The 22049-nt window shown below is 45.1% G+C and overlaps 1 protein-coding gene and 1 pseudogene across 2 annotated transcripts in view; one reads left to right on the forward strand and one right to left on the reverse strand.

Moving 5' to 3' along the window:
- Positions 1-22049, reverse strand: part of GNA12 (G protein subunit alpha 12) — a 134185-nt gene that overhangs the window by 103873 nt on the left and 8263 nt on the right. The gene's annotated exons all lie outside the window — the stretch shown is intronic.
- LOC120360378 (prefoldin subunit 4 pseudogene) lies at positions 21403-21803 on the forward strand (annotated as a pseudogene).

A 22049-nucleotide genomic window follows, 5' to 3' on the forward strand; every position in this document is an offset into this window, starting at 1 on the left:
GGAACTCTAAAAGGTTGGGCCACTAACCCTCTAGATGTGAACTCCTTGTATATAATAGCCTTCCACAGAAGTTTATCAGCCTGTCTGACACACGTCCTAGGAAGGGTTCCCGGACTGGCCCCGCACTGCTCCCAAGCACCCTTCCCGTGCTCCCAACAGCACCAGGTGTCCACCACTCCCCTCCACAGCACTGAAACAACTGCCAGGCATCCTTGCTAGGCATGGCCTGGGACACATTCTCTGTTTCATTCTAGTGGCTAAAACATAGTAGGCGCGGCTCACTCAGTGAGGCCAACAAGAAAATCATCATATCTATGTCTAGTCTTGCCCCTTCAACCCAATCCAGTCCCTCTGTCAAAGCCACCACGTGCCTGGCACTGTGGCAGGCTCCAAGAACACAACAGAGAACCAGACAGACGAGGCTGTGCCCCCGTGAGGCTTCCACGTTCACTGGGGAAGGAGCAATACAAAAAGCAAGTTGACAGGCAAATCAGCGAAGTGTCTGCAGTGCAGCACTGTGTCTGTGCTCTCAAGAAGGAAGCCAGTCAGCAGACCAACAGTAAAGGGGGTTGCTTCCGTGAGGGCTGCTGGGGAAGGCAGCTCAGGAGGTAGCATTAAGGAGGGGCCGACTGCACAGCAGGGGCAGGAGGAGCTTTCCTGGTGGAAGGAATCTCATGCTAGAAGGCCCTAAGCTTCACATTTTTGAAACACTAAAGAAAACAGGAGAGAGGCTGGAGCGTGTGGGTAAGGTGACTCTTGGCGCAGCTTGGAATGCATGACTATATTGGGGGCCCAGGCTCCACGCTGCAGGCAGCCATATGCCTCTGCCAACCACCTCGGGGCCAAGCACTGGACAACCAGGGACCACCCTGATAGCCCATAGCCTGGGGAAATTATTCAAACCAGCCAATTCTAAACCACAGATGCTGCCTTGTCCATTTCTTTTCAGAACTACAATCAAGGCTCTTGCCCACCAGTCCATTTCCCTCTGTCTCCTGACCCAGCCTGGGCCCCATCGGGCCCCGTGTGCTGTGCCTCCTGTTTCTAGGAATCTGTGAGCACTAGCTCCTTCCTCACAACAGTCACCTGATGACGTCAAATCCCAGAAACATTTCCCATTACTCCTCTGTCCCTCTCCATCTACACAGTCAATTTTTCATCCACCTGAAAATAAGGGAGATAGTTTTTGAGTTAATTTAATAGCCTTGCTAACCGAGACTTTCCATGAGAAGTAAGAGTTGACAGCCCCTGGCAAAAATGGACCTGTGTGGAACTGACCCAGAGACTCCACATCTAAGTACACATCCCGGAGAGACCCTGGCTGCCGCACATGGAGGCGTGGACATAAACACACAGTGCAGCACTGTTGGCCGCAGAGAAAATGGTAAACAACCTAAATATGCATTCGCAGGGAACGGATCAGCAGTTATGGTAAGTGATCTGACAGTGGAAAGGAGTAAACTAGATCTTCACGTACCCACATGGACAGCACACACATGTGCTGCTCAGCAAATCCATTTTTGTTTTTTTTGTTTGTTTGTTTTTTTGAGATGGAGTCTTGATCTTGCCACCTAGGCTGCAGTGGTGCAATGGCCCAGTCTCGGTCACTACAACCTCCAGTTCCCTAGTTCAAACAATTCTCCTGCCTCAGCCTCCCGAGTAGCTGGGATTACAGGTGCCTGCCACCATGCCTGGCTAATTTTCGTATTTTTTAGTAGAGACAGGGTTTCATCATGTTAGCCAGGCTGGTCTTGAACTCCTGACCTTAGGTAATCCACCAATCTTGGCCTCCCAAAGTTCTGGGATTACAAGTGTGAGCCACTGTGCCCAGCCTAGCAAATCCATTTTTTAAATGATACATTCAAAATGGTATCATTTCTTATAAATTATTAAAAACAAGTAAAATATGTATTGATTATGGACTCAAAACATTCACAGACCATGAACTGAATACATACATATCCAGCTCACGCCAGGGTTTCTTCAGCAGGAATGGCAGCAGCAGCAGTGACAGTGAGAATGATATTGAGGCTAATATTCACTGAAGACCTCCTCTGTCCAGGCACAAGTCTAGCACACATTAACTCTTTCAATTCTTAAGGCAGCCAGAAGATAAGACATGATTACTGTCCCCATTTCACAGATGAGAAAACTCAGGCTAAAGAAATGATCGAGAAAGCGCAATGCACCCCAGTACTTCTTACCATCTCCTTGGCCCCCACCGAGTCAGTCTGGTCTTTGCCACTCTCCACTGATGCCCCTGCTCTCATTTTTGCCCACTTCCACCTCCTAACCCTGAAGGAGGTCTACACTTTGGGCTACAGTCCCCACTTAGCACACAGTGGTCCTTTTAAAAACACAGTCGGGTCAGTTCACCTCTCTACTTAAACCTTCCAATGGCTTCCTATCATACTCCACTATTTTTGTTTATTTATTTATTTTTGAGATGGAGTCTTGCTCTGTTGCCCAGGCTGGAGCACAATGGTGTGACCTCGGCTCACTACAACCTCTGCCTCCCAGGTTCAAGCGATTCTCCTGCCTCAGCCTCTTGGTAGCAGGGATTATAGGTACCCACCACCATGCCCAGCTCATTTTTTGTAATTTTAATAGAGACAGGGTTTTACCATGTTGGCCAGGCTGGTCTTGAACCTGACTTCAGATGATCCGCCTGCCTCGGCCTTCCAAAGTGCTAGGATTACAGGCATGAGCCACCATACCTAGCCCATACTTCACTTTAAATGAGAAGTCCTTACACAGCCTGCAAGACTGTATATCCTCCCCTACCCTGGCCATCGCATGTCCACCTGCTCTCTCGCCCTCGCTCACTCTGCTCTGCCCACACCGGCCGCTCTACTGTCTCTGCGGATACGTTATATATTTCTTCACTTATTCATTATTTGTCCCTAACCTGACCATCACACAGACAACAAGGATCTCCGTCTGTTTTGGCCACTGCTGTTATTCTCAGTACTGAAAAGAACACCTTGGCACTCAGATGTGGAACAAATGGATGAAAGCAGCTGATCCAAGGTCACTGAGCCAGGAAGGGTGAAGTCAGGATTCCAGTCCAAGCAGTCTGGTTCCAGTATTAGGACTGGGGAGGAAAACGGAATATAGAAGAAATATCTAAAGTATGACAAATGTCCTATTCATTGTGAATAAGGAATACTTTGTTGTTAATTATCTCTTCCTTCCCACCTTTTTCCCTCCTTTCTCTCCCTCCCTTCCTTTCTTTAGTTTTATTTATTTATTTATTTCTGAGATGGAGTCTCACTCTGTCACCTAGGCTGGAGTGCAGTGGCGTGATCTGGGCTCACTGCAACCTCCGCCTCCTGGGTTCAAGGGATGCTTCTGGCTTCAGTCTCCCAAGTGGCTAGGACTACAGGCGTGCACCACCATGTCTGGCTAATTTTTTTTTTTTTTTTGTATTTTTAGTAGAGATGGGGTTTCACCATATTGGCTAGGCTGGTTTCGAACTCCTGACCTCGTGATCTGCCCACCTCAGCCTCCCAAGTGCTGGGATTACAGGTGTGAGCCACGACACCCAGCCTCTTTAGTTTTGTTTTTAAGTCTCCATACGTACACTGTACATTAATTAGTTTCAAATGTACTAGAACACCTGCTTTTGTAGTTAGGAAACTAAACTACGAAAACTAAAAAAAAAAGTACTAGAACACAGTAAGATTGCTCTTAATGTTTCAAATGGGACTATAGTTCACTATAACATATTAAAATTAATTCAATGAACACAGAATGACTCTCTACACAGCTATCATTAAGAACATCAATTATTTACATAATAGTGTAATTCTGCCGTTAAAAAACTGGCCATCTGACATAGAACAAAGCTTCTTTACCTCATCAGTACTGACCTCTGGGGCTGGGGAATTGCATCTCGTGCACTGCAGGATGGTCAGCAGCATCTCTACCCATCGATGCTGGCAGCGCCCATCAGTGTCACAACCAAACACGTCTGCAGGTGCTGCTAAAAGTCCCCCTGGGGAGCACAGTCTCTCCAGCTGAGAACCACTATTAGAGGCTAGACCAGGCGTCCCCAAACTTTTTACACAGGGGGCCAGTTCACCGTCCCTCAAACCGTTGGAGGGCCGCCACATACTGTGCTCTTTTCACTGACCACCAATGAAAGAGGTGCCCCTTCCTGAAGTGTGGTGCGGGGCCGGATAAATGGCCTCAGGGGGCCGCATACAGCCCGTGGGCCGTAGTTTGGGGACGCCTGGGCTAGACAAACTACAGCTTGTAATAAAGAAAATACAACTTATAATAAAGAAAGAACAAGAGGCCTCGCACAGTGGCTCACGCCTGTAATCCCAGCACTGTGGGAGGCCAAGGTAGGCAGATTGCCTGAGGTCAGGAGTTCGACATCAGCCTGGGCAACATGTTGAAACCCCGTCTCTACTAAAAACACAAAAATTATCTGGACATGGTGGCGCACCCCTGCAGTCCCAGCTCCTCAGGTGGCTGAGGTGTAAGAATCACTTGAACCCAGAGGTAGAGGCTGCAGTAAGCCGAGACCTCACTTGAGTGTGGGTGACAGAGACCTTGTCTCACAAAGAAAAGAAAAGGATGAGCGAATAAAAGGGAGGTGGATCAAACTGGTCTTTCCTACAGGTTTCATTTTCTGTTTCCACTTGTTCTTTCTGATCAGCCTCACAACTCTTTTGTGGTCCCCTGTAACTGGAAGGCTGTAAGGAGGGCCACAAGCCCCTGGGATGGGCAGAATTCTAAAGATGGCCCTGGGTATTCATCAGTCAGAAATCTAGGTGAAAGGCTTTTGCAGAGGTAATTAAGGTTACCAATCAGCTGACCTTAAAATGGGGAGATTCTCCTGGATTACCCCATGGGCCTGATGGAGTCACCAGTCCTTACAAGCAGACGTGGGAAGTGGAAAAGTCTGGCAGGTTCCTAGTGACCTGCTGCCAGTTCTGAGATGCAGGGGCTGCAAGCAAGATCAGAGGGAGGCCTCTAGGAGCCGAGGGAGGCCAGAAAGGAAACCAGACCTCAGTCCTACAGCTGCAAGGACCTGAACTCAGCCACAACCTGAATGACCTTGGATGCCGATGCATTCCCAGAGCCTCCAAAAAGGAACATGGTCTGGCTGGCACCTTCCTGTCAGTCTCACGACACTCAGAGCAACCAGCTGAGCCATGCTGTGCCCAGAGCAACTAGGAGCCATGCTCTGACCCAAGCAACTAGTAGCTAACAAACAAATGTTTTGAGGCCCTAAGCTTGTGGTAATTTGTTACAGCAGCAATAGAAAACCAAAACAGCTTGTGAAGGTGTTACGTGCCTCATTACTGAAAGGTGAGTTTTCAAGTGAGAAACACAATAATCAAAAGCAGTCCCCTGAAGAAATTCCCTAGTCTGCATGATAAAACACAAATGAGCTGGACGCGGTGGCTCACATCTATAATCCCAGCACTTTGGGAGGCCGAGGCAAGTGGATCACGAGGTCAGGAGATTGAGACCATCCTGGTCAACATGGTGAAACCCCGTCTCTACTAAAAATACAAAAAATTAGCTGGGCATGGTGGTGCGTGCCTGTAATCCCAGTTACTCAGGAGGCTGAGGCAGGAGAACTGCCTGAACCCAGGAGGTGGAGGTTGCAGTGAGCCGAGATCGTGCCATTGCACTCCAGCCTGGGTAACAAGAGCAAAACTCCGTCTCAAAAAAACAAAACAAAACAAAACAAAAAATACCACAAATGATCCAAATAAACAAATGGGCAAAGTATCTTTATAGCCATATCTCCAAAGAAGATATACCCATTGGTCCATAAGCCCATGAAAAGATGCTATACCTCATTAGCCATCAAGGAAATGCAAATCGAAACTAGGATGGCTGGAATCCAAAGGAGAGAGAAACACAAGCGCTGTTCGACCCCACAGACATTATTGGTGCAAACAGAAATGGTCTGGCCAATTCAGAAAACACTTGGGTAGCTTGTCAAAATGTTGAACACACAATAACCATTTGACCCAGCAATTCCACTCCTAGGTATATACTCAAGAGAAATGAAAACATGTTCGCACAAAAACTTGCACACAGATGTTTATAGCAACATCATAACAGACAAAAGACGGAAAGAACCTAGATGTCCACTGACTGAGGCGCAGATAAACAAAAGCATGGGTGAACCTTGAAGAAACTATGCTAAGTCAGTCAGTCACAAAAGACACCTTACTATATGATTCCATTTACACAAAATGTTTGGAAAAGGCAAAACACTGGCATGGAGAGTAGGCTGGTGGTCGCCTGGGGCTGGGGAAGGAAGCGAGTGGAAAAAGTGCAGTGCCTGCCAGTGGATGCAGGGTTTCTTTTTGGGGTGATGAAAATGCTTTAAAATTAACTGTGGTGATGGTTGCACAACTCTGTAAATAGACTATAATCCACTGAATTGTAGGCTTTAAATGAGTATTATGCCTTTAAAATTTTTTCACTTTAGAAACAGAATCACTCTGTCACCAGGCTGGAGTGCAGTGGTGCAATCATAGCTCTCTGCAGCCTCAAGCCATTCTCTTGCCTCAGCCTCCCACATAGCTGGGATTACAGGCGTGCACCACCATGCCCAGCTAATTTTAAAAAATTTTTAGTAGAGATGGGATCCCACTATGTTGCTCAGGCTGGTCTTCAATTGCTGGCCTCAGGAAACCTCCTGCCTTGGACACCCAAAGTGCCAGGATTACAGGCACAAGCCACCACACCCAGCCTGCATCCATGTTTTCATCGACACGGACAAAACTCCACAGGAATCACTCTCATTTTGCAAAAATGTTGTCTAGGTGAAAGATGCCAATCAATTATTCTCTGGTTAATGTTCTGCTTATTCTTGGCTTAACAATCTGTGTGATAATGCTTAGATTACAGATGTACTGCACGACAGGCTGAGAAACAGAATCATTCCAATCACTCCCACTGCATCCTAAAAGGAGACTCCCTGCTTCTTTAACAGTGGGGATGTGCTGCCTCCTGGGACAAGGTGACTGTCTTGCTGCTGACCCAGGCAGAAAGACGAGAATGAATTAACCAACCAGGGTTCCCTTCCATCATAAATAGAGATAGTGTGAGAAAATGTATGTCAGTCTGCAGCTGACCGCAGAGAAATCATACCCAGGTGTTGGCACTTACAGAGAAGAATGAATACAGAACTGCTTTAATCATCTACTCAGGAAACTCCCAAATTCTATCAATGACTCTATATAAGGAAACAAGGTTTGCAACTCCAAACTAACTCACTGGGTGGCCCCAAACAAAACAATTCACCCCAAACGGTGTCCAGTTACTCTATTTTCTCAGCTCCCTGCTCCTCGTTTCCCTCCACCTTAGCAAGACAGTGATGAACAATGCTAGGTAAGCTCCTTAGATTCCTGTGGTAAGGTAAGTCTAGCAGTGAATGGCTAATTGCCAAGAAACAGGAAGTTACACTATATGCCTGCTCAGTGGAATCCTGACCTTCATATTACTAAAACATGAAAAATATTTTGTTGACAAGAGCATCAATATTAAAATTTGGCTTTCAAGTTCTCTAAGACCTTTTTCCTGTATTTATTACAAGAATTTATTTATACATCCAACAATATTCAAGTGTCTACTATGTGCTGGTGTGGTGCCAGGCCCTAGGGACACGGGGGAGGGGGGGAACTGGACCAGGCCCCTGCATGCCCGCCTAGGCTGACATTCCAGGATGTGATGACTAGAACTATGTAAATGTGATATCCACATAAACAAGGGTGATTCAGATTAACACCAACATTTCTTAACAAATCCAGCTAAAAAATGTTAGAATGTATTTTACTCGGCCTTCCCATTCTGTCTTTTAACTTTTTACCTACATCTACAATTCTGAAGTTTCTATTGGAAGCTGTGCTTCCTTTGAGATGTTCTTCTTCACAGATTTTTCAACCATACAGCCATAGTAATTGGAATGCTATCGCTGTATGGTTGAAAAACCTATGAATCAGGTTTCACTGGGGCAATTTCTTTGGAATTCAGAGATCCACCTACTGGAACTAGTATCTGTAAACTGTCCAGTAACCAAGAGTGGTAGTTCTGAGTTATGTGGACCTGAGACCTGGCACACTCTTGCCTCCCCAATCCAAGATATATCTTATGGAAGTCTCTTTCTTAAACTCTTAAAGATTGAACGGCCAAGAACGGTGGCTCTCACTTGCAATCCCAGCACTATGGAAGGCCAAGGTGGGAGGACTGCTTTAGCTCAAGAGTGTGAGACCAGCCTCAATCAATCAATCAAAATAAAAAGAAAAAAGACGGAAAGGCCAAGGCAGGAGGATTGCATTAGCCCAGGAGTTTGAGACCAGGCTGGACAATATAGTGAGTTCCGGTTGCTCCAAAAACTTAGCTGGGCGTAGTGATATGTGCCTGTGTTCCCAGCTACTCAGGAGGCTGAATTGAGAGGATCACTTGAGCCCAGAAAGTCAAGGCTGCAGCAATCTATGATCACACCACTGCACTCCAGCTTGAGTGGCAGAGTGAGACTCTGTTTACAAAAGAAAGATTTAAAGACAATGAGTTGCAAAGGTGTCAAATGAGATAATACTCAACTTCCCCAGTCCCTGAGAGTGTCTGCTAAGCCCACTCCTAAATGTGATAAAAAGGTGCACCATGGAATCACTATCAGAGTCCTGTGCCCATTCCCTGGCCTCCCGTTACTGGAATTCAACATGGTTTAAGAGATTAAAGACGTCAAGTCTTTCAGGGACACTATCAGTTACCAACCACTCTGATAGCCTTGAAAAAAGTAACTTAATTATCAGTAACTATTCGTACATTATTTGTAACCAAAAACGTGGGGTCCGAGCCATCTATGGCAGGCTTTGTTGGAGGGCCTTTTTCACACTTCCTGGTGTAGTCCAGAGACAGCCTCATGCTCTTAAGACCCTCCTCTCAGCTTCATCCAGCACACACACAAACCCGAGGGACCTGCTTTCCTCAGCTCCACAGAAACAAGAGGGAAGGAACTATTTATATAAAAGGCTACTTATCTGCCTGAAGACGGATAGCAGTAAGGGCAAAACTGTGTTCTGACACTCTAACTTCTACTGCAGCCCCAATTCAGAACTTTATGATGGCCTGCAGGAAGAATGCTTGGGGAAGGTAACAGGAACAGACAGTATAAAGTAGAAGAAACGAGAACCCTCAAGAATTAGACGATCATTCTTTGGTCTTTCAAGCATGCTAATTATAACCCTCTGCAGATTTAGCAAAATAAAACTGTTTTGGAAGAGGCCAGTCATTACTTAAAAGAATTAGAACAATTCGTTCAATAAGCACTTAGGAAGAGTCTGTTACAAGCTGGAAAAAAGGAAAAAAAATGTAATCCTCAACGTCAAAGGATCTTGCATTCCAGTTGGCTAGGCAAACAAAACTAACTAAAAACAATTAAAAATTAAAAAAGTATGTTTAGACATAATAAAGCACAAACTACACATTAGTATCTATAAAACCCAATGCAAATGAGTAATCTTCATGGAATAAAGAACATGCAGTAAAATTACATAGAGAAAGAAAGAAGCAGAGTTTAAGACTCTTTTTCTTGTAAAAATAATGTGCATTCTAGGACACAGAGATAAGGGTAATAAAAACAAATCCCCTTTACAGAGAAATGCTCATCACATGTTAGTATCATTACCATACGCCACCACCATCATTTTTTTGCTCACATTCAAAACATGGTTCCTAAAAGACTGTTCATTCCTTTTTCAGTTAAACGTATCACACCCACATCCACCTGTCTGAAAAATGGTATTTTCAACCTCAGCGCTTTCAAAACATTTCCAGGATCTGACCGCTTCCCAGCATCTCCACTCCTAACACACTGGTCCCATAGATCACTGATGGCCTCTCACCGTCCCCATGTCCACCTGGTCTCCCTCAGCAGGCAATGGCCAGAGCCACCCTGTGAATGTCCAAATCAGATCCTGCCACTCCTCTGCAGAAATCCTCAGGGACAAAGAGCCCCCATACACAGTCAAGGCCCACAGGGTCTGTACCAGCCTCTTCCGTTCGGGGGGGGTCTCCTTCCTCACTGCACAGCCACCACACTGGCTCTTTCAGGTCTGCCGAGGCCTTTGCACTTGGGGCGCTCCCACCAATAACTCTGCAGGTGACTCCCCACCACCCCTGACATGGACACACTCTCATCCTGCTTTCTCCTGCGCCTGGCACTCGTTGCCTTCTAATATTTCCTAAGATGTGCCTGTTTACCCTATGGGTGTTTCCCACACTAGAATGTAAGCTCTATGCAGCAAGGATTTGTTTCTAATGTGTTCTGGGCACCTGACACAGAGAAGGTGCTCAATAAATACAATTGATTTACTGACTTCTTAAAAGCTGTGTAGTGTCTGTCACACACCACCATTCAATCAGTTATCCCCGACAGTTGACAATTGGGTTGTTCCAGAATTTTAACAATGCAAACCAAACTGCAGTAAAAATCCCCGCTGCTCAAAGTGTGGCTAAGGACCAACAGCAGCATGGCCATCACCTAGGAGCTTACAGACTGGCAGCCCTGCAGGCCCTATCCCAGGTCTGCTGAATAGAACCTGCATTTCAACAAGACAGCAAGTCCAAGAAGCACTTTCCGACGAAGGACAAGCAAGAAGGCCCCTCTCCCTCAGGCCCTGTGAGGGTGAGGTCTGCACCTGCGGGTGGACAGACACCTGACTTGCCTCCTCCTAGACCTCGTCCTGGGCAGTACTCGAGACTCCATGACCATCTCTAAACATCGGACTGCCCCCAGAAGAGAGGTTACGACAATCTACACCCTAAATCCAGGTACCCAACAGGAAACAAATAGTACACTCAAATTAGGAACTATTCACAAAGGTGTGGGGGAAGCACAAGAAAGAGGGGAGGGGAGGGGGGGTACTGAACCTCACTCTCTTCCCTCCCTCCCTCCGAGCTCTATGCTAGGACTCCCCACTGGCCAACCAGAAGCCAGAAAGCACAGCACGTGCTGCTACAATCTGCACAGGTCAGCCCCAAGGACGGGCCGGGAGAGGGCGGAAAGGGGCAGAGAGCAGCTCTCCAGCATGTGCGCCCCCAGCAGTATATGAAGATGCTTTCTCTCTTCCCAAAAGGGGTGTGTTTTCATTTGACAGGATAATATTAAGATGCCATGTAGGAAATGTAAACTAGGGAAAGGCATACTGGAGAAAGGGAGCTATCTTAGAAAGGAGGAGAAGTGCCAGCATACAGCTGCTGTGGTCGTTTCTGGCTGAGAAGGTATTTGAGCTGACGGGAGGCTGAGGGCTGCTATAATTTTGTAAACAGGAAAGCAGCCTTACGAAAAATGCCTGAGAAAGCGTGTGTTGGCGTTTGTGTCCAGGACACTGAAGAAAGAAGTATGCAGGGCAGAGAAGCCGGGGAAATGGCTGTGGTGGGACTGCAGACACAAAGCAATTGCGGCAGTTAAAAAGAACAAGTCTTTAGAACATGTTCGTTCCTATGTTCATCCTGATATTCCCACCACCAAGGTGACAATAAGCATATAAAAAGATGTTCCACACCATGTATCACGAGGGCACTGCTAATTAACACAATGAGATGCCATTCCTCACCTCTTGGAGTGGCTAAAATCCAAAACAGACAATGCCACATGGTAGCAAGGATGTGAAGCAACAGGAACTCTCATTCCCTGCTCTGGGAATCAAACTCCGAAGACAGTTGGGCAGTTTATTATAACACTAAACATACTCAGGCTGGGCACAGTGGCTCATGCCTGTAATCCTAGTACTTTGGGAGGCTGAGGTGGGCGGATCACTTAAGGTCAGGAGTTCGAAACCAGCCTGGCCAAATGGTGAAACCTCATTTCTACTAAAAATACAAAAAATTAGCCAGGTGTGGTATGGTGAACACCTGTAATCCCAGCTAGCTACTCAGGAGGCCGACACAGGAGAATCGCTTGAACCCGGGAGGCAGAGGTTGCAGTGAGCTGAGATTGTGCCATTGCACTCCAGCCTGGGTGACAGAGCAAGACGGTCTCAAAAAAACAAACAAAATAAAAAACAAACATACTTGTACCATATGGTTCAGCAATTCACTGCATTTCGAATGAGTTGAAAACATGTCTACACAAAAGCCTGCACACAGGTGTTTACCACAGCTTTATTTATAATTGCCAAAACTTAGAAGCCACCAAAATATCCTTCGGCAGGTAAACGGATAAACAAAGTATGGTACATCCAGACAAAGGTATACAACTCCATAATGAAAATAAAATAGCATGCCATGAAAAGACACAGAGACCTTGAAAATGTACTGCTAAGTGAAAGAAGCCAGTGTGAAAGGCTACACATTGCCCGATTTCAACTCCAGGACATTCTGGAAAAGGAAAAACGATGGATATAGTAAATGCTCAGTGGTTGTCAGGGGCTGAGGGGAGACAGGGAAGGAGTGATGAACTGGTAGAACATGGGAGATTTTTAGGGGCAGTGAAACTATTTTGAATGATGCTAATTAAAATTAGAGACATTTGTCAAAACTCATAGAACTCTATGACACAATGAGTCAACTCTAATGCAAACTATGGACTTTAGTTAATAATATATTAATATTTACTCACAATTTTCAGAAGTGTACCACACTAATGCAAGATGTACTCATAGGGGAAAGTGGGTGTGGAGGAGATGGAGTATGTGAGAAATCTGTGTTTTCTGCTCAGTTTTTCTGTAAACCTAAAATTACTCTAAATGATAAAGTATATCAATTTAAAATAAATGAAAGAAGCCAGACACATAAGATCACATTATAAGATTCAGTTTATATGAAATATTCAGAATAGGTAAATCCATAGAGACAGAAAGCAGATGAGTGGCTGCCAGGGACTGAGACAGGAAGGGAATGGCGAGTGACTGCTTCTGTGTCCAGATCTCCTTCTGGGGTGATGAGACTGTTTTGGAACTTGATAGAGATGGTGGGTGAACGACACAGTGCATATACGAAATGCTACTGAATGTACACTTCAAAATCATTAATGTTGTGGTATGTGAATTTTACCTCAATTATTTTAAAAAGCAGAGTGAAAAAAAGGTCACATTAATGAAACTACCACTGGTCAGGTGAAGCTTGTAATGTCTCATAGGAATTCAAACACTGTGGGCCAGACTGATGGCACCTAAACTGAGGGAATAACAACCAAACCAACTGCCATGAGGGAACCACAGGGGCTTCTGCATAACCAGGAGGGGACAGTGCGGCTGGGCTGGCCGGTCAGCAGTGCAAAGGAGAGAAGACGACTCCCGACTGCAGTGATACCAGGACTAGACTTAGAACAGGGCAGATGGTAGGATCAATGTCAAAACCACTCAGAGAAGGAGTTATAATGAAGGAAACAACCTATTATAAAAAAAAAAAAAAAAAAAAAAACCAAAGAAAATAAATATCCATGTATATCTATCATGAGGTATTGTTAATTAACTACAAAAACATCGGGCACATTTTTGTAGAAGACTCAAGACTGAAATCTTTTAACCTACTTCAAAAACACCTACATTTAAAACATTCTCCCTACCCCCAATATTCTTTGTTTGCTTGGCTTTTTTTTTTTTTTTTTGAGATGGAGTCTTGCTCTGTTGCCCAGGCTGGAGTGCAGTGACGTGATCTCAGCTCACTCTAACCTCTGCCTCCTGGGTTCAAACGATTCTCCTGCCTCAGCCTCCTGAGTAGCTGGGACTACAGGCACCTGCCACCACGCCCAGCTAATTTTTGTAATTTTAGTAGAGACAGGGTTTCACCATGTTAGTCAGGCTGCTCTCGAACTCCTGATCTCATGATCCTCCGCCTCAAACTCTTAAAGTACTAGGATTCCAGGCATGAGCCACCGCGCCCGGCCTGTTAATTTTTTTAATTCATGAAAGACTAGATAGGGCATCTTACTTTGCCAGAAGAGTTCTATTTTGCTCCAGATAACAGGAAAGAACTCAGGCAAGCTGGTGGCTCTTTTCCTGAAGTTGCCAAAAATGAAGAAACAAGACAAGTTTCCAATTAAAAAAGAAAATGCCGAAGATATTGTGGCCTCCTTGGCAGATAGTTACACATTCTAAAAATATTCAAGATTACAAAAATGTTAAAGCAAGATTCAAACCAGAAATTCAGTTAAAATACCTGCAATTCAAAATGAAAACTTCCTGAAAACTGCAGAGGAATTCATACAGGGAGAAAAGGCTTTAAATAATCACTACTGGAGAGCTAAATTATATTCCTAAGGATTTGTACTATAATATCACTATCACCGATGCAGTTTCTAAACTAATGTTTGCTGCAGAAAATATATTTATTTATATTTTTTTAGAGATAGGGTGTCACTTTGTCGCCCAGGCTGGAGTGCCGTGGCACGATCATAGCTTACTATAATCTTGAACTGCTGCAGTCAAACAATCCTCCTTCCTAAACTTCCCAAACTGCTGGGATTACAGGTGTGAGCCTTCACATCCAGCCCCAGTGTTGTAATATGGTACAGGGAGGCAGCTGGAGAAAGATCAAAGTGTTGCCTACCAAGCTGGTTGTAGGTGCCTACATTACCTGAATGAGCTACATTCAACACCAGGAAAACAAACAAAAGGATTCCTGCTCTAGGGACTTCAGTTTAGCAGGTGGCCAAAGAAATAAACTTCCCTCTACTCCAAAGGAGTCTTCTTTAGTGGATACACCCACAGGAAAATGGCCCGCTTGACCAGGCATGGTGGCTCATGCCTGTAATCTGAGCATTTTGGGAGGCTGAGGTGGGTGGGTTGCTTGAGCTCAGGAGTTTGAGAACAGCCTGGGCAACATGGCAAAATCTACAAAAATCTTAATTTTTCTCTACAAAAAGTTTTTAAAAGTTAGCCAGATGTGGTGGTGTGTTTGTAGTCCCAGCTACTTGGGAGGCTGAGGTGAGAGGATGGCTTGGGCCCAGGAAGTAGAGGTTGCAGTGAGCCAAGATCACATCACTGCACTCCAGCCTGGGCAACAGAGCCAGATCCTGTCTCAAAAAAAGAAAAGAAAAGAAAAAAGAAAATGGTCTGCTCCTTATATGAAGTACAAAGGGCTCACCACAGTGACAGCAGAGAGGCTATTTGTACAAGAGGCCCTTTGCAGCCATCGGCCCTGACAAACAGGTCCCTGCCCCAAGCAGTTTAAAATCAGGGACTGGAGAGGAGAAAGTCTTAGAACTGGGAAATATTCCACCTTTATTCCCTTTGCCGGGATAGATAAGAAACACTAAGGCTTCTTTGAACACTGATGTTTAGGTACATGTGTTTTGGGCAAATGCCTGAAGGAGTCCAGTGTCTCTCTAACTCCCAACTTTACAGTAGTGGAGGGCTTGCAGGGGATGCTGACAGTGGGCAGGATTCGGACATGTTCCCAGGCATCGTTGTTAATTACTATTCGGTTCCTTTCTGTCTCCCACGTACTTAGGAGACCTATGGTGATGCTATCTGAGTTTTCCATTTATCTCATCAACTCTGCCATTTCCCTCTGCATCTCCTCTTAATGCTTTCTCATATCCTGGAGCTCTTGTTTTATATAATCTACATGCTTATTACTCTTATACAACATAAATCACTCTTGGGCAGGCTACTTCTCTGTCATAGTGCCCCTTCTCCTGTTTTTCATCTGTCTTTTGGTGCTATTTTTCCTCCCACCCTCTTTTCTTTTGGGACACAGTGCTTCAGAGCTGCCATGTCGTCCCTTTCCCGGGTCCCCGTGCTAGCCCTCCACCAGCCTGATCTCAGATGAGCTGGAGGCCAACTTTCCCCGATTCTATTTCTACCTTCTTTGTCTTCTCAGACCAAAGCTAGAGTTTAACAGATGGACGCTGCTTTCCATCCTTGTCTGAGGAAAGGAAGGTGATGACAGCTGGGAACTTGGTCTGGGGCTAGTGGATTTTCTCCTGCTAGCTAGTAAGTGCCCCGACCTCCAGCGGACTCCCACCTTGAGCTGTGGTCATCACAGAGCTCTGGATGCCTCCACACTTCCTGCCTCCACCAAGGGCCCTTTCTAGTGTTCTCCTGGAACTTTTCCCTGGGCTTCTATTCCCAACTCTGGGTCTGTTTCTCTACAGATGGGAAGGTATCAGAATGTTTAGGGCTGCAACAGCTCTTTCTTTCCTCCATACTACTTTTAGGGGCTGGGGCTGAGGTCAGGAAATGCACTACACACCCTAGAATCTTCTTTTTGCCTTGGCTGCTGTATTCATGCTTATACAAGTCACAGTGTTTCTTCCTGTGCTCCCAAGTCTAGAATCTATTTGGAAATCAAAACAGGAGTCAGGTAGATAGAGATGAAAATACTGGCCTTCTGACTAAAGAGTTTGGTTTTGGGTTTGCAGCCAAGAAGGCTCTTGACCACTGCCACAGTGGGACAAACGCGAGGGAGGTAACCCCTACAGCTCTGGCAGGAGGAAGGTATGCTCCCTGTGGGCAGGGCAGCTTCCAAAGATGGAGGGATCTACAGGGCGTAAGCCCTGCCTGCTTACTACCTTCTCCAAAACCCACCATTCTCCAAAACCGACCAGTCAAACAAGTCACTCCTTCCCCAAGCAAAGGGCGATAAGGGATGGTAGGAGAATACAAGAGAATCATGGTAGCTGAGATCTCTCTGCAAGGAAACATGAGGCTAGGAAAGTGAGAATCCCTCCCATCAGAGTAAATCCCACCCTGACTTTGCAGGCTTACTCAGAGGATCAAAGACATAACAGATAAGGTGCTTCAAAAACACAAGCCAGGCGGGATGTGGCGGTGTTCACCTGTGTCCTAGCTACCCAGGAGGCTGAGGTCAGAAGATCACTTGAGCCCAGGAGGTCCAAGCTGCAGTGAGCTGTGATTGCGCCACCGCACTTTAGCCTAAGTGACAGAGCAAGATGCTGTCTAAAAAAATAAAAAAAATTAAATAAAAAACCCCAATGAAACAAAAACCAAAAGCTCCCAATGCTCGGAGAAAGTATCACTCCTTTCAGGTTGACAGTCTTCTCATCTCCTCAGCTTCCACACTGCCTAGCACACAAACACCCACTTAAGAGGCATTTGTTGACTTGGTGTCCCAAGATGATTACTTTTAATGAGACATCTACTCTAACTAGTACATTCTGGTAGTCCTAGCATGTTAAAAACAGTCTCACTGTGTTACAGTCATACCAAATAAGTACTGATAAGAAGTTAAATGACTAGTTCTCGATTTCTCAATTCTGACCAGCTCATCTCCTAGGGAGTTTCGCCTCCTGTTCCACATCACTCCATACTTTTAACAGAGTTTTCGATCTGTATCTAATCAAGTCATCAGAACCTTAGGGAAAAAGTTCCTCTCCCCACCCTAAAACTAAAATTATGGAACTTCATTTTCTTAAAAAAAAAACAAGTGGTCACAAAAGTATAAATAGTTATTAGTTATCTCATGTGCACAAAGGATTGTAGATATAAAACTGAGTATGAGTGGAAAACACAGATGAAAAGTCCTGTTAACAAGTATTATACAAATAAACATCTGAACCAGCTATTCCCTCTTACTTGTGATGGAAACCGGAAGGCAGGTGAGATTTTAAGTAATGACTCCCTTCCTTCCCTGGTTTATCTCAAGGGTTTGGCTTGGAATACTGTGTATCTTGTCTACAAAGATGTACAAAATGTTACCTTGAAAATGAATGCAATTTGCATCCCATGGAGTTGTCAGTGACTGCCAGTATCTCATCTTGATTGAGCATTGAACTGCTTTCTTACAAATTCCTCCACAGCCTCAATCACTGATTTTGGCCCCGGGAAATGGCTACACTAGTCCAGATGGATGTCTTCATATATCTTAAAGACAGTTGAATGGTCTCTTCCACTAGACAAGGGCTTCCCTGTCCTCCAAGTGACTTTCCCAGTGATGTTCCAGCTCACGCCCTGTCCTCCTGTTCGTTGTGTTTCCTTTCCCCAGAGAAGCCAACTAGGATTCAGCCCCACAAGGCCAGGACTGTCTCTTCTATTCACTACCATACACACACAGCACAGCACAAAGCCTAGCTCTGAACGAAGAGCAGGTCCTCTTGTGGACCTGGCATCTAGCCTGGCCTTTTCCAGGTGCGACCAGGGAACCCCCACTGATTGTCCCAAACAGGAACTCTAGGGCTGTGAGGAGTCCATACCAAGCACTGTCACTGGAATGCTCCACCACGGTGACAGGAGAATTAACACAGATTCTTTGGGTCTCAGTGTTCCTTGGGCTTAGTTTCTGCTCAGCTCAGGTCAAGTGGAGATTTGATTACTAGGGCCTAGTGTACTACCACCAGCGAATACCCATTAAGGCTGCTGGTTCTCTGCTGCCAGGGTCTGATGTAACAGGACCATGTGCCAAAGTTGGTGCTGTGGATTTCAGACTAGACAGGAAAAAAGAGGCTGACGTTTACAGAAAGTTGCCATCTACGTGACCTCTGCTTCTTTAAGCAAGCAGGGATCAGGGACGTTTTCTTCCTCTTAACATCCAGAGTGGCCAGATGTGCTGCTCTCCAGCACCTTTCTATCTGCTTGCGAGCACTCCCAAGGGTAACCATTGCTGCTTCTCTGTCCTCCGGATGCTGCATTTCCAAACCTGAAGTTTCAAACGCATTTCGCCAACTGAACCAACTAGAAGTATGGGCTTCTCTAATGGATATGCTAACACAGGATACAAGTCATGTTTCCCATTTTGCAAAGCCTGGACACACCTGAACACTTATGCTAACACAGAGAAAGATCAACCCATCACATCTTCAGCAACTAATATTCTTACTCAGCTTTTAGGATTAAAAGACAAGCTGGTGGTGCTGAGCAGCTGCTCTGCCCAGCCCACTTGAAGCCTCCATTTCTTTTATGAACAAACCATAATAGTTACAGCATGAAATGAGCCGGCCTGTCCTTACGGGATGGCTCTGTCCTTCAGGTGATGCAAGTCAAGCTTTAGGTCCATTACACAACAACAGCGCCTTTGGTTTGAACCTCACCCTATAATTACATCTCTAGATAAGCCCGAAGTTTAAATTTTCAGTTCCATTTAAAACCAATACAGTCCACGAACCCTCTCTCAACCGAGTAAGAACAGAAAATAATTATGAGCTGTCAACAGAACATTATCTCGCATCAAGCACAGCTAGACTCCAAATCTCTCATGGCAGATGACTGAAGGTCAAACCCTGCTCCCCCAATTGCTTTGGTTAAAATGATCAACAAGTAAACTTGAAAGCTGGGGGACAAGACCAATCATTCATGTGCTCTGAATCCCCCAAAATGGCCAGAGGGGTCTCTCTGGATTTATTTAGCTGATGAAAAAATATGTTTTTGCATTTGTTTTTTGGTATTACAAAAGGACCAACTCCGTATGTCCAACTGTAAGGTAAACTTGTTAAATGTAATTTAAATAAAAATCCAACTGTGTTTCCAGATCCCAAAAGCAAACATATGCTTCCAGCGTCACGCAAACCCATTGTGGCATCAAGCCCAAAGAGGTGCTTCTGAACCCCCGAAACAGAAACTCAAAGGCCAGAACAGCAGTGGAGGCTTCTTCAAAGTTGCTACCTTGGCAAAAAGTACATGTGATACAGCAAACAATTCTTTTAAAAAAAAAATTAATTTCCAAAATTTTTACGTTATCTTAGATATTCTACAATAACAGTTGTTAATCTGCAGTCCACGGGCCACTAGTAGGCCCACTCTTGGGATTTAGGATATCCAAAAAACCTCCCTGAAACTATATGCAGATATATAAATTTTGTGGAGAGAAGACCCGCAGCCTTCAGCTAGAGTGCTATGACCGCAGTCCAGAGTAAGCCACCACATTACGACCACTCCTGTGGACAAGAGTTCCAGCTAGCTCCTGATTTTTTAAAATATCTCTACCAATAAAATGTTCTGTCTTAGCTGACTGATAAACACAGAGGCATTAAGATGGTTCTCATTTGTGTATTCTCCGCTTGCTGAAATCCTACTGAGTCTTCAAAGGCCAGCTGTAATCACAATTTGACAAGGCTTTTTCAGATACCTCAGCCAGAACTCATCTTCCCTACTGCCCTACTGCATCCTCCCTACCTCCACAGTGGCGTTTAACACGGTATCCATTCACGTTGTATATTAAAGTCACTCGTGCCACTGTCTCCCCAGCTTGAGAGTGTGAGTAGAGAACAGGGACTGTGCAGTACTCACTGAATAGCCCTTCTGCACCAGCGTCTAGCACAATGCCTTGGATATTTTGTTGAACTTGATCTTTCTGTTTCAGTGGCAACAAGAGGCTACCCATTCTAATCATCTAATTCTTCAAAAAGTTTCTAAACTCAGCAAAATAGTCCCGCACCGCATGATGTTTTGGTAAAAGAGGAACCGCATAGACGACAGTGGTCTCATAAGATTATAACACCTGATTTTTACTGCACATTTTCTATGTTTTATGGGCCATGTGCTACAATGGTCCATAGCAGGCGTCCCCGAACTATGGCCCGCGGGCCGCATGCGGCCCCCTGAGGCCATTTATCCGGCCCCCCACCGCACTTCAGGAAGGGGCACCTCTTTCATTGGTGGTCAGTGAGAGGAGCACAGTATGTGGTGGCCCTCCAACGGTCTGAGGGACAGTGAACTGGCCCGCTGTGTAAAAAGTTTGGGGACACCTGGTCCATAGTATTCAGCATAGTAACAAGCTCTACAGGTTTGCAGTCTGGGAGCAATAGGCCTAGGTGTACAGTCGGCTGTATTATCTAGGTTTGAATAGGTCCACTCCAGGATGTTTGCATAAGGATCTCACCTAACGATGTGATTCTCGAATGCATCCCAGTCTTTAAGCGATGCGTGACTATGCATTTATGTAAAAGGCAAGTCTACCTTGGGGCTGCTTAAGTCTACACCAATGCTATTATGTGGATGGTTAGGACTTCTAGTCCATGTAACGAGGAAACTTCAGACAGCTAACATTTTATTCACTCCTAACTGGATGTGAAATTTAGTAATTAAAATGCTCTTGGATTGATGCATTAGTGGTTCCATTCCCTGATGCATGTATGATACACACCACCACCAGAGGCATTATTAGCCAACTTCGGAAACACCAAGTACATAAACTTTAAGGACAGCCCTTAAAGTTTTCAGGAAGCAAGGGGACATCATCTGTAGAATTAGAAAAATAAAAAGAATAAACTAGGCTGTTCACCACAGCCTCGTTTGTGTCAGCCCAAGGGGGTTGCCTGTCCCTTTAACTGGCATGTACCAAGTCCTTCCAGATGACACTTTCTCCCTGCGTCCCAGCTTTTAGGGATCACTGGACACAGGTCCAAGGGGAGGGAATGCAGAGACAGGGTTATATTTGCCGGGGAATTCTGGGCTGACAGGGAGCGAGAGCGTGCTCAGGGGCAAAGTGCACCATTGCCTCATGCTGTACTCCAGTCCCAAGATGGCAGTCACCATGAAGACGGTGGCTGCAGAATATGTCAATGTTACTTTTGAAGATCAACAAAAGAAAGTAAGTTTGCACAGAACACAAGCAGAATCACAGAGCTGAAGGAAGAAACAGGGGTAAAAAGAAACAACTCCAAAACTCAGAAGATGCTTATGATGATAGCATGGTTGCAGATGATGACTACTTAAAGATGCCTTACCAAATTGGTGATGTCTCCATTAGCCATTCTCAAGAAGAAACACAGGAAATGTTAGAAGCACAAATAAAAATTTGCAAGAAAAAACTGACACCTTAGAATCCAAAGGGGAAGCAATTCAGTGGGTGTTACCAGATTTGAAAGTTCAGTTGTATCAAAATTTGGGAGCAACATAACCCTTGAGGCTGATGAAAGTTAAACATTTTATAATACTTGAAAAAATTTGTTTAACAGACTTGAATATTGTTTAAGAAAAAAGAATAAACTAGAAAGTCTTGCTGGCAATCTTTACAGGGAATCAAAGCAGCTAGTAGATTCAAATCATAAGCTACAGAGGATAGTGTGAGGCAACGAAATCACAGAAATCCTATGTTCAAATTCAGGCACAACTGAGATCAAGAGGGAAAAGCGCCAGACACTGAGGGAAAAGACCAGGATGATGGAG

The sequence above is a fragment of the Saimiri boliviensis genome, chromosome 20 (genome assembly GCF_048565385.1).
Source record: "Saimiri boliviensis isolate mSaiBol1 chromosome 20, mSaiBol1.pri, whole genome shotgun sequence".
Classification (NCBI taxonomy): Eukaryota; Metazoa; Chordata; class Mammalia; order Primates; family Cebidae; genus Saimiri; species Saimiri boliviensis.